The sequence below is a fragment of the Pinus tabuliformis genome, chromosome 1_1 (assembly GCF_031772625.1).
Source record: "Pinus tabuliformis cultivar Carrire ecotype Pingquan chromosome 1_1, CPIR1, whole genome shotgun sequence".
Classification (NCBI taxonomy): domain Eukaryota; kingdom Viridiplantae; phylum Streptophyta; class Pinopsida; order Pinales; family Pinaceae; genus Pinus; species Pinus tabuliformis.
In genome coordinates, this window is record NC_142297.1 from 566,388,428 (window position 1) to 566,402,818 (window position 14,391).

At 38.3% G+C, this 14,391-nt stretch overlaps 1 pseudogene; it reads left to right on the plus strand.

Moving 5' to 3' along the window:
* Positions 1 to 9,110, plus strand: part of LOC149214424 (uncharacterized) — a 77,458-nt pseudogene extending 68,348 nt beyond the window's left edge.
* Positions 9,111 to 14,391: the final 5,281 nt, after the last annotated feature.

The window sequence follows — 14,391 nt, forward strand, 5'->3', positions numbered from 1 at the left end:
ACTCATGCACAATTCTTGGTAAAATGTGAATAAGTTAATTATGAAATTCATTTGATTCCTTTGATCTATGAGATTGTGATGTGTGCAGGTCTTGGAACAAGACCTTACCAACAAACCATCAAATGGGTATGAGCTCACAATCAGTACCTTAAGGTGAAGCACGAAGTTTCAAAGAAGGGTAGATGAGAAGCCGTGGAAATTAGGGTGTGGTGTCCTAAATCCATGAAATATAAATACGTGGAGTATTGGATCTACAATAAAAGGATTAGGGCACAAAGTCCTAAATCCATGAAAGATAAAGATGTGGAGTCTTAGATCTATAATAAAAGGATTAGGATGCAGAGTCCTAAATATTTAAAAGATAAAGGTGTGGAATCTTGGATCCTTGGAGTAGATCAAGGTGTAGAGTCCTTAATCTACTAAGGAACAAAGATGCATGCAATAGGGATGTGTAATCCATATTCTCCAAAAGAAAAATACCACCCATGGGAAGCTCAGGGATGAGTTTCCTTAATAAAATCTCATTTCTGACAATTTTGGAGTGACTTTCTAAAAATAGAAAGTCGTGTCTAGTATCTCAAGTATGACTTTATAAAAATAGTAAATCACCTTACATCAATTGGTAATCGAGTATAGTTGAAAAAACACTTAATTTATCACTAATAAATCCTAATGTTCAATCTTGACTTAATAATCAATATTATTAATATATTATTATTATTATTATTATCTTTTATGAGACTATGATATTATTATTAAAAGGGAATTACAAGTCACCTTCATCACCTCAATCACTTCACACCTCTCTCCTTGATGAATCTAATGATATACATAACTCTCTCTCTCTCTCTTAATGACACATTACACTCTCTCTTACACTCTCATCAAAGACATGGGATATTCCTCTTACACTCATTAAAAGCATGTGATAAAATATTCCTCTTACACTCTTTTTAACTAAGGCATGCATACCTCTCCTTAATAGCACGAGCTACATTCATCTAAATGGAATATGTACTTTTCCTCAAGGAATGGATATTACTCCTCCTTTATGACAAAAAAATGTTGCTCCTCCTATATATGTGTCTCATATCTTCTCACTTGAGAGGGAGGTTCTTGGTGATACCAAGAGTTTGAGAGATTTGAAGAAGATTGTGAGAAGGAGAGATTTGGAGAGTAGCCAAATACTAATCCAAATTACTAAGTAGCCCTACCTAGAATTCGATAAAGAGATCATACATAGTGGGTAAAGTCAAAATGGTATCCTCAAAAGCTGAAATGGCTAAAAAATCTGTCAAACCAGGTGGTAACTCCTCAAATCAAAACTCATATTATTCATTCAGGTTGTTCATTATTATATACAAGAGGGAGAGACTGTTTGGTTCATATCCCGATGACTCTCTATATTTTCTATTATTTATTTACATTAATTACAGTTGTACACCCAATCCCTCTAATTAGGTGTCAACATTCCCCCCCTTAATCTGAAGGGATGTTGGTGAGTCCAAGCATCATTCTAAATCTTTCAACATTTTCTCTTCCAAGTGCTTCGATGAAGATGTTTGCAAAATGCTCATTAGTGGAACAATGGTGGAGATGGATTGTTTTGGCCTCAACATGATGTCAAATTAGATGATATTTAGTATTGATGTGCTTTGTTCGATCATGGAACTTTGGGTTCTTGGCCAACTTTATTCCAGAGGTATTGTCAATCATGAGTGGATTCGATTGTACTTGTTTTACCTGCAAATATTCAAGAATTTTCCTGAGCCACACAATTTCTTTTGTTGCCTCAGCTACTGCCACATATTCTGCCTCTGTTGTGGAATCTGCTGGAACTAATTGTTTGCGTGATCTCCAGGAGACAGCTCCTGATCCAAGACTCATAACATAACCTGAAGTAGATACCCTAGTTTCTTTGTCTCCATCGAAGTCTGAATCAGAGTATCCAATCAAGATGAAGTTGCCCACCTGTGTATACTTGATTCCAAAGTCTTGAGTTCCCTTCAAGTACTTTAGAACTCTTTTTTCAGTAGACCAATGTCCCTCACAAGGCTTTTGCATAAATCTGGAGAGGATTCCAACAACAAACGAAATGTCTGGTCTGGTAGTAGTTAGGTAGTTGAGACTTCCTACAAGTTGTCTATACTTTGTTGCATCCTCAAATTCTTTTCCTTCAATGGATGTGAGCTTTAAGTTTTGTTCCATTGGAGTAGTCAGAGGATTGCATTTAGTCATGCCAAACCTGTTCAACAAATCTCCAATGTACTTCTTTTGAGAAAGGAATATGGACTTCGGATGTTGAGTTACTTCAATACCAAGATAGTAATGAACATAGCCCAAATTAGTCATTTCAAAACCTTTCTTCAATTCCTTCTTTATGGATGCAATGTAGCTTTCATTGTTCCCTGTCATCAAAAGATCATCTACATATACCACAAGATATACAACTGTTTTGCCAACTTTCTTGACAAACAAAGTTGCATCATCAAGATCATAATGTTTGAAATTTAGTTTCAGAAGATGCTCAGTCAATTTTTCATACCAGGCTCGTGGTGCTTGTTTGAGGCCATACAAGGATTTCACAAGTTTGCATACTTTATGTTCATGTCCTTTCACAGCAAATCCTTCAAGCTGGGACATAAAAACATTTTCTTTTAGATCTCCATTCAAGAAAGCAATTTTTACATCCATTTGATGGACTTTCCAACCGTTCTGAGCTGCTAGGGCAAAGAGTGTCCGGATGGTAGCCCATTTTGCTGTGGGGGCAAAAGTTTCCTCATAATCAACCCCTTCCTTCTATGAAAAACCTTTTGCCACAAACCTGGCTTTGTGCTTGTCAAGTGAGCCATCAGCTTTATACTTGTTCTTGTAGATCCACTTGCAGCCAATTGGTTTAGTTCCCAATGGAGGATCAACCGGCTTCCAAGTGCCATTCTTTATCAGGGCATCATACTCCTTTTGCATTGCTTCTCTCCATTCATCATGAGAAGCAACTTCTTTGAAGGAAGTTGGCTTAAAATCTGTAGAAAAATTGAATTCACAATCATAAGAAACATCCATATCAACAGGTGAATCAGAGTCATCTACATTACCTCCATTTTTCCGGTTTGAATTTCTAGTTCCTGTCTTTCCAACCTCATCAGGATGAACACTTTCAAGTGTCTTTGTCAGCCACTTTGGGGGACCTTTCTCAGATGGTCCAGGCTACTCCGTTGATTGAGTTGGGACTGAATCAAGATTGAGTCTCCCAATTCTGTCAATCACATCACTCAGAGTATCATCCGTTGTTGGAGTTTCATGTAGGGGAGAGAGTGCTTTAGAAGAAGATTCCACGGATTGATCTAGTATAGGAACCCCCCCTTCAAGATGTGGAATCTGATTATCAAATTCTTGAAATGATTTTGCATTTGTGAATCTATATAAGCGATCAAGTTGCCTTTCAACAACATTGTTAGTTTTGGATGATTAAAGAAAGATTACATCTCTGGATACAAAAAAACTTTTGTTGACTTCATCATAGAGACGGTATGCTTTGGAGGTGTTTGAATACCCTAGGAAGATACACTTACGACTTCTTGCACCAAGTTTGTTTCTATGTACCTTTGGTATCAAGGCATAACAGGTGGAACCAAAGACCCTGAGATTCTTTACCGAAGGAATGTGCCCATACCACATTTCATAAGGAGTCTTGTTTCTGATAGCATTAGATGGACATATATTCTTTATATATACAACACATAAAACTGCATCAACCCAAAACATCATTTTTACATTTTTGAAGAACAACATGGAGCGTACCATATTTAAGATTGTCGTATTCATTCTTTCAGCTACTCCGTTCTGTTGGGGATTATAAGGCACAGTTGTTTGATGTTTGATCCCATGTTGGCGAAGATATTTTTCAAATTAATTTGAAGTGTATTCTTTTCCATTATCAGTGCGAATAGAGCCAATATGAGATTGTGCATCATTTTCAATCCATGTACAAAAGTTCTTGAATGTTTGAAAAGCATCAGATTGTTCTTCAATAAATAAACCCAACATATTCTGGTGTAGTCATCAATAAATGTCATCATATATTTATCTCCATTTGCAGAAGAGACAGGAATTGGACCACATAAATCTAAATGAATGAGTTCAAGTTTTCTATGTGCTCTGGAGTGTGAATCATGAAAGGACTGTTTGCTATGCTTTCCTAGAATGCAAGCATCACATTGCTTAAGCTTCCTAGGAATTGTAGGCAAACCAGTAACACCATTTTTTTTCAACAAGTGGAGGCTGTCATAGTTCAAATGTCCAAATCTAGCATGCCATAATAAACTTGATGGAAGTGTACCTTCTTCATAATGAGACTTATAAGAGAAATTTTGTGTACAAGTAGAGGTACCCTGCAGCTTGAGAAGCCTTTCTTATTCTATCCCTATCATGACAAGTGAGTGGTAAGATGCTTTTCTCACCTCAAGCTTGCCATCAAACATATGAATGGAGTGACCTTGCTAGCGGATGTGGACCAAGGACAGCAAGTTTCTCCTCAACTGTGGGAGATATAGAACATGATGCAGAAGAAAGTTTGGAAGACTAGGCAATTTAAGCCTGATTGTGCCAAGTCCTGATGGCTTGAGTTTTGATTGGTCTGCAAAGTATACTACTCCATCAACATTGTTAGTAAATTCTTCAAAAAAATATTTTCTATGAGTCATGTGGCAAATTTCTCCTCAATCAAGCAACCAATCATTTTTCGAAGAAGCAAGTGAAGCATTAAATAAGTCTTCATTTACTCCAATATTACATTGTGCCACAACATAATGAGCAGATTCAGGTGCTTTATCTTTGTTTGTGTCATTAGTTTTACCTTTGGGTTGATTTATTTGCTGCTCAATTTTGTCCCAAGGTAACTTGCATGTGGAGGCATCATGTGATCCATTTCTTTTGCAGCGTATGTAGTGCAAATCTAAATTTTCTCTTTGAGAGTGTCTGCCTCGACCACCTCTTCCTCTGGAAGAATCTTGGGCAAGATTATTTTCTTTATGAGCAAGGCACATAGCCTCTTCAGAAGATTCAGGGGTTGTCTTCTTTCCAAAAGCTTTCTCTCTTTCAGCAAATTTTTTCACAAGGGAGTCAAAGGTAATATCTTTGAGATTTCCTTTTTCTTGCAATGACTCAAGATAATTGGAGTAAGTAGGATAAATTGACTTGAGAAAAACGATTAGAGGAATATACAATTCAACCTTAGTGAATTTGATATCATGCATTATAGATTTTACTTCGAATGCAAGAGCAAGAGGATCATTATTTTGTAATTCAAGGGTGAAGAGTTTAATCATGAGTTGAACAACTTCAAGTGCAGAGTGTGAGTCATAGAGTTCCTTCAGCTTTTGTAAGGCTTCGAATGCATTTGAAAATGGCAAAATGTGTCGACTCACCTCTTCACTTACTGATGCTGCAAACAATGCATAAGCTTTGTTGTTCTTATTTTCCCAAATGGCGAGCTCCTTGTCTGAGGTAGGCTGTTTTGGTGCTTTGTCTCCTTGTCCGACACACACTCCTTTCCATAGCTCATTAAAAATGAGAGTGTGTTGGATTTTCCGCGACCATTCAGGATAATTCTCCTTTCCATTGAGAACTAATCCCACAATAGATATAATTGAATGCATTGTAAAATCTGTGTACACTGGAGAAAAATATTGCTGCTGCAAAATTTTACTCGTAAAATGATTGTTATACCAACAACGTTCACCTTAACAACATTCAACGTTCACCCGAATATCAGATTCTGACTGTAGCTATAGTTCTTTTAATGCTTTGTATGGCAGAGATGAACAAAGGAGGGCCATCGATGGTAAGTGATCAACGGTTATCGTAAGAAAAACAAGTCGGGACGATAACCACGGCTAAAGGCGGATTTCGTGTTAAAAGCGGGATTTTGGGCGGATAAAAAATGGTAAGTGGTATTGAGAGGGGAGCACCCGATTCCACTAAGCGATTGACACGTAGCGACTAGGGGAGAGAGAAAAACCGCTCGTATCAGGTGGTAACTCTCGTGCAACTAATGCACCCGAAATCGCTATAAACCATCGGATTTTGAGGTGATGATCAATGGTGGAGATTAAAAGGCACTTTTCGGGCGGGTAATCGTCATGCAAGTGGTCCCCCCCAAAATCTGGAGGTTGAGATCAATGGTGGAGAACGAGCCAGATAAAGTGAAACCTCAGGAACTGTGTCCAAGCGGGTTTAATGAAGGGTATGATCGCATCGGAAACATGCAGCGGTATTGATCGGGGCAAGAGATTTGCGATATGTGATTAAAAAGTGGACCTGACGATATTTATATATATGGGTTTATAATACTTGAGATCCAGCTCAAGGGAATACGAAAAAGGATATATGTGAATACGAAAAAGGATATATGGTTCTTCAATGCGAAAGGGTATATATACCATACTTAAAGCAGGAGGAAATCCAAGTCATTACAACACCTTTGACTTCAACAGCTAGCTCCAATGCAACGCACTTCAACGAATGTATTAAACAATAAATGAGATTTCATAGGGATTTAACAGAAATGTCAGCCTACAAAAGATGCAAAACAAAGGCAAAACAAAGGCAAAATATAATAGGAGTTACAAATTAAAAAGGAAGCCAAAAAATGGCGCCTGCTCTGCTACCATGTCAGACGAGGAGGTAACTCCTCAAATCAAAACTCATATTGTTCATTCAGGTTGTTCATTATTATATGCAAGAGGGAGAGACTGTTCGATTTATCTCTCGATGACTCTCTATCTTTTCTATTATTTATTTACATTAATTACAGCTGTACACCCAATCCCTTTGATTAGGTGTCAAAAAAATCTTGTCGAAATTATTCATTAAAGGCTAGCAAAACTAGATTCTTTATATTGTGGCAAATGATTCCTAATATGTGGTTAGTGGAGTTAGTTTTGGGTGGGAGCAAAGTGCATGATGGAAGCAATGGGAAGATTGTTTGGCAGCACACACCCTAGCTTGGTTCACATGCTGCCAAGGGTCCTCCTCGGCCTCCGCGTAGGGATCTTCAGGTTTGTCTATTCCGATGGCACAAGAATGAGGATCTTTTGGTTGCAGAATGTGTTTAAAAATCAGCTTGTGATTCAGTGAAAGTCATATTGTTTTAGTACGAAATCATGTAGTTTAGGCCTAGGATGAAGAGAAAATTGCAAGTCTAGTAAGTAAATGCATTAATATGACTGCATTTTATTGGCTTTTGCAGCTAGTGAGAATTCAATAAATTCTTGGGTTTTATGCTTGCATGCAAAGTAGGTTACATAAAGATCGATTTTAGTGAAGGATGATTGTCTTGGTATGGTATGGTTTTTTGAATGAGACCTTTTTGGCCGGGGTTATGAGGCTAATACATGTAGAGTAGGCCTAGAATGAGGATCAAATTGAGAACATAGTGAATTTAAAAGCATTTGTACAACTACATTCGTAATGGGCTTCACCAACTACTCAGAATTCAATAAAATTTGTGGTTTCATAATGGGCTTCACCAGCTACCCAGAATTCAAGAAAATTCAGGGGTTTTCTATGCTTGCATGCAAAGAGAGTTTAACGCAAAGGTTGATTTTGGTAAATGACGATTTTCTTGGTTATGGTAGTTTGAATGACACAATTTTGGCAAGGATTCACGAGTCTCTATGATTAGGCCGAGTTTCAGTAAGATTGGTGCAAGTGTTCATGTAGTCTAGGCACTAGGTTGTAGGCTTCAGTTAACATAAACAGTACAAATGGTTGTCGACTAGATTCCTAGTTAGGGTAAGAAAACAAAAGGTTGATGTCTTCATATGAGTGCTTGCAGATTATGGCCTAGATTGAAGTTTCATCCAATGAGAAATACCAAATAGATTATGCATTGTTGTTTGCAGAATAGGCTCTCAGATCAGGTTGTGATTACGTTAAGAGTTGAGAATTTTAGCATGAGCGGTTGCAAAAAATAAAAAGAAGGGAGTTCAAACTGCTAAAGTTAGTTTTATGGTGATTGTTGCGAACGTAGTTAATTGGTGGTTCTTCTATAATATCTCATATTAACATGTTTATAATGATGCACGTTCTTATGCTTGGTTAATCCCTTTTCCACTCTGGTTTAGATCCTAGTACAACAATCACTGCATAAGGTGAATTATTTATGAAAATTCTAATTTTGTCTAATTTCAAGCAATGGTAAACTGAATGTATAATTTAATCAACCTTGTAGATTTTTATTTTATATTTGGGTCTTTTGAATTTAATGAACCATGTAGAATTTTTTTGAGTATCAAAATCAAATGTTAATATTCGGTTGTTTTTGTTAAACTTGAAAAATATTAGAACAAGACTGCATGTATGTTTGTTAGCAATGTCAATTTTTTTTCAAATGCAAATCACTAATCATGGGAATGAGCTTAGGACCATGGTAACTATGCAGCTTAGATTAACTTGTTGGTGATGATGCACGTCCTTATTCTTGTTGACCTTTATATTCTTGGGGTTTAGATCCTATAACAAGAACAATAATGTTTGCAAATGCTCGTTTCTTAGGAGAAAAGAAAATTGGAGATGAAGATTGCTTCATTTTAAATCTTGTCACTGATCCTTCAACTCTGCATGAAAGGAGTGATGGACTTGTAGAAATTATCAGACATGTATTTTTTTGGATATTTCAGTCAAAGAACTCGCCTCCTTGTATATTTGGAATATTCCCATCTCACACAGATTCATGCCACTGGAATAGACGTTGTTCACTAGGAAACCAACATAGAAACAATTATCGACAATTACAGAGCAATAGATGGTGTGATGATTTCTCATTCAATTCAATCAAGTGTCACTCTTTTTAAATTTGGAGAGCGTTCAATGAGCCATACTAGAACAAGAATGGAAGAAACATGGACAATTGACGATGTGGTTTTCAGTGTGCCTGCCCTTTCAATGGATTTCTTCATTCCTCCTACCAACATTATCAAAAGTGGATCAGGAGTGATGCCTACAATTATCAATCTGATGGAAAACCCATGTCAAGGAAGCCTCAAAATGGAATCTTGAAACAAGTGCCTGTTGGGGGATCAAAATGCATGGTTAAATACATTTGTTAATAACACTTTTATAATTTTGGATTTTTAATTTTGATACTGCCTCAACCTTTCAATGGGTACTTATGTGAAAGTTATAAGATGCTTGCAAGAATGCCCTACATCATATGGAAACTAACTATTTAGAGCATTAGGACAACTTTCAAGGAAAGTAGTATTTTCTTACTGTTGTTGAAACTGGAATACCATTTTATCATACAATTCTTGAAAAACATAGGTTTGTTGTTATGTTTTAGCGAGTTCTCAATTTTTTTTAAATAATTGCAAGCAAATCCCTGTCATATCCAGTTTAGCAGTAGAATAGTAATAACAATTGACATTTCTACTTCAGATCCATATGTTGTAGAAATGTCTAGCAACCCGACTGTAGTGCACCTCCCAAATCATCTTGGCACGCTCGCTTGAAGGAACACAAAGGTGCCCCAAGTGGCATAACAATGCATCTTGGAACTTTGTTACTTTCCAGGAGTGTCTAGTATGTGTTTTCGAACTCTAGATTGCTATTGTAAAGATGTGGGAACCCCAAAGTCTCATGCCCACAAGAGTCGAGCACAATGCTCAGTGCCATGACTAGCGGTTGGCTGAGGCATTCTACAACATTATTGGTGTCACCCTTCTTGTACTTAATGTTCAAAGGGAATTGTTGTAGGTATGTGGACCACTTCTAGTGGTGATCGTTCTGCAACTTCCTTTGTGTTTGTATGAACTGCAGGGATCGATAGTATGTGTGGATGACCGTTTCCTTCCCCAGAATTTAATTCTTCCATTGTTGGCAGGCCTACATAATGGAATACATCTCTTTGTCATCGGTGGGGTACTTTTGGACTATGTCGAAAGTGTCTCACTGTGATATGCCACTGGATGCCCCTGCTGAGTAAGAATTGCACAAATAGCATAGTCAAAGGCATCTGTCTCAATATCAAATGGTTGCCGCAGATCTAGTAATGTGAGCACTGGTGCAAAGCAGAGGAAACAATTCAACTCAGCAAATGTCTTATGTTAGGATTCAAACCAAAATAACTTTTCTTTTGCTCTACCCTTGGTGACTTGACTTAAAGGCCAAGTGATATGAGAGAACCCCAACACAAAAATGCAGTAGAAAATGGCAAGACCTAGAAAGCTGAGCTCTGTTAGTGTGGTTGGGGCTAGCCAATACCTAATGACTTTTATCTTGGCTGGGTCCACATGCACACCTTGCTCATCAATGATGTACCCTAGATATTGAACATGGGTCATACCAAAGGTGCATTTATCCAAATTAGCACACAACTTGTGTTGTTGCAGGGTTGGGAGGACCTATCAAATATGGTGGAGGTGCTCTGCCCAACTATGGCTAAATATTAGGATGTCATCCAAATACACCACCATGAATGAGTTGGTGAAGGGTCGCAAGATGTCTTCCATTAGCCTCATGAAAATTACGGGGGAATTCGTCAACCTGAAAGGCATGACCAGCCATTTGAAAAGGCCCTCCTTGGATTTGAAGGTAATATTCCACACATTGGATGGTTCAATTGCTACCTGGTGATAACTAGACTTCAAGTCAATCTTGCTGAAATATTTGGCTCCCTTGAGCTGGTTTAGAAGGTCATCAATCTGTGGCATTGGATACCTATTCCGGACAACGATCTTGTTCAACACCCAATAGTCAATACAAAGTCTCCAGGTCCCATCCTTATTCTGTACCAACACGATCGGGCTCCCACATGGTGATGAACTTGGCCTGATGTGCCCTTTCTACAACAACTCCTAAATCTGCCTCTTGATTTCATTGTTCTCCAGAACATATCGTTGATAGATCAGTCCGTTGGGTAGCAGTGTTCCCGGGGTCAGACTGATGGAGTGCTTGACCTGATAGTGTAGAGGTACCCCTTTGGGGGTAGGTGAAAATGTCCTTGTACTCCTCCATGACCTTGTCCATCTGATGCTGTCGTGCATAGGAGCCCTGTCTAGAGGTTGTGGCCACAATCATCTTCCTTCCCTTAGGTGAATCATAAGGAAAACAATTTTCCTGGTCTGGAAAATGATCTTACCACATTGCTTCCCAGTGATCAAAGAGAGGGTGGTAGGCAGTGCTACCTCCAGTATCCTGTACAATTTATTGCCCAAAGTAATAATAATGGTGCGAGGCCTAGACTCATACACATCATGTCGCTTCCACAAGTATGGATTTCCTAATAATACATCACAAAATTCAAGATCAGAAACGTTACATAGTACATCATCTGTGAAGGGCTTGATGTTTTAGGGAAGGCGACATTGTTGGATGACACAAAGATCTCATCCTTGGTGAAGCCACCTGATGTTGTATGGTTGTGGGTGTTTTGTGGTAGGTAGGCCAAACCGCTTCATGACCTCTGTTGAAATGAGGTTTTTCTTGCTCCCAATGTCGACAATGAACTGCAGCGGAGAAACCTTCACACACATCTGTGAGTGGAAGAGGCGCTCCCCATCCTCTGGATTTTCGAGCTCATTCATTTGGATCTTGGTGGTGGAAACAATGGCACTAGGCTCCACATCAATAATCGTCTTCCCTTTTTCATTCCATTTATCGAGTTCTGACTCAGAGTTATAACATGCATATGATTCAAAAGCCTTCATCTTAGCCACCAATGACTATTTGGCCCGAAACTCACTTGTGTTGTGAGTGGGGCTCTTATGGAACTCACACCATTTCCATGTGTCCTTTGTCTTCGTCGTGTGGTTCTTTTCTTGCGGCTTCGGCGGGTTGTCCTAGGTTGCCCAACTTGTATTTTTCCTTTCTTCTACGGTTTCGAGGTGCCTTTCCCTTGCTTCGAATTCACAGATCCAAAGTCTCGCTTCTTTTGTTTAAATTTCTACTCGATCTTGACAACATATCGATAGGTTGCGCTGAGCGAGGAGATGTACATGAACTCCATATCATTTTGGATGTACTTGTGTTGCGGTACTTAAGGACCAAACGTCACTCAAAATCCTTGATACCCAACTTCGTGCAAAAGGTATGAAAAATATTTGTGAACTTTGGCACATCTTGGTCCCTTCCCTACCACAGCATGGTCCACTTTATGTATTTATCCTCATAGCTCCCGATAGGGTAATACTACTCCTTGATGGCATCCCAAAAAGGATTCTAAGTGGGTGTGGCTAAAAATAGTGAGGGTGTACTCTCGTCCCTCTTCTCATAGTAGGTTTCCCACAGTAATTGATGTGGGGGGTGACTTTGAGGAGTGTAAAAGTAATATTTTCCTGGTTGGAAAAATCATGAACCAAAAAATATCCTTCTAGCATATTTATTTAACTACAACGTCCACATCTATTTTACCTTCAAATACAAGGATGTCAAAGTTAACTTGTACCTTAAAGGGTGTGGTGCTTCCAGAGTGGCTGCTGGAAGGAGATGTGTCGCCTATGGGTAGCCGCCGAAGGGTCTGGGCAAAGTTTTCCATCATTGTGTTCCTATGTCGCTTGAGGGATTCTTCGAGCAATATTTTGAAAGGATCTCCTACCCCCTCGTATTTCTTTTCTTCATCCATGGGAGGCCATCAGGGTTTGGAAGGTTGGTCTTGCAAAGGTTAAACCAATTCGATCCCTAACTCCTTATACCCTAACCTCGTTGGGGACATGCAAAGAAAAATAGAGAAAGAGCAGACCACTCTAATACCACTAATCCGAAGTTAAAAAGGTACGCAATAGAATACATACATAACCATAAATACAAAGTTGCAACAGAAATAACACTTCATTCATTAATATAAAAGAACTAAAATATGATTACATACATAATAGAAATAAATTAGCTCGGGCAATGGTAGCTTATCTCTGAGAAGGGATGTGGTGGCTACATGTCTCTAAACTATGTTACAATGAGGCTAAAAGGCCTATTTATTCTTGAGAATTAATGGAAAACCATAAAAATCCAAAAACCTAACCCTCGGAGATGAAGCGCCAAAACTATGGGTCTCGTTTGGGTAAATTGGTACATCGACTTCCCAAGGTCATAAATTTCGTATACAATCTCCATTTGGCTATCATAATACCTCCTTTCAAATATTTTGAAGAGGAGGCTAAAAACAAACTCGTAAACAAGTTTGGAACTTTTCTGGTCTCTCAGTTTTTCCTAAAAACATCTTTTAGTCCCTCAGAACGACTTCGGAAGTTTAGGACCCAAAAAAACTGCCAAAAATATTAAGTTGTGCTACAATTAAGGAAAATGAAAAGAAACAATGGTGGGGGTCCAAGTGGAATGAGTGGGTGGCCACCAATATCCACCTAGATCAAGCCCCATAGGAGCTTTGCACTATTCTGGTACTGTCGCTCCAGAAAGATTATGTTTTATTTACTGCTTCTATCTCTTCGAGCTTAGTTTCTTGAAGATGAAGAATCAAAGATCGCTCTTTGTTTACTAAACCTTTAACTGATAGGGATTTTGAGGGCCTTCCCAAACCCCTTATTTTCCATGATAATATTTTCATCATTTTTTGCAGGGTTATTTTATTTTCCGCCTCCCACTTATGTTTCTTCCTTATATTTGGACGCTAAGGATTGAGAATCTTAGTTATTACTGGTTGATTTCCCAACTTCTTTTTTTTCTACTTCTGATTCTCACGTCATCTTCTTCTGGGGCTTCCTTTATTTTTCTTATTACTCTGTGTTTCTTGACTATTGATCTTATCATCCCATTTTAGGGTTTGGGCCTTGTTTGCAGTCGTTATCCTTGAGGAGTTTCCTTTGGTATTCTTTGTCTTATTTGGAGTTTTCTCGACTTCTTTTCCTAATCTGGCTAAAAAACTTACAACATTATCCTCTGGTATTGAGTTTCTAATTATTTTTGAGCCATAACTAGGGTTTTGGTGTTCTCTTGTTGCTTCATTTCTACATCATTGTAAGGATCTTTGATTTCCCCTTCTTCTTTTTTAGCATTTGTAACTTCTTCTTCAAGGGCCCCTTGCCTTTTCTCATGGTTTGTTTCCTCCTTGTTGTTTTCTTCTTGAGACTACAAGACCTCAAAGGGGTTTTCTAAAGACAAGGCCACATTTCTTCCTTGCGTGGGTTGGGGTTTTCATTATTGTTAGTTTCCTCTTATTTCCTCCCCTTCTTTGAGTTTTCCATTGCTCCTCTTGCCCTACTATTGAATCCTCCCCTTTGTCTGCTTGAGCCTTCTTACAGTATCTTGAAAAGTGACATATTCGTGGCAGAATTTCCATTTAAAGGGAAATTGTTGATAATCCTCAGGCCAAACATATTTTTAACAAATAGTGTATACCAATTTAATAAACAATAAGTTAAGGGATCAATAATTGGT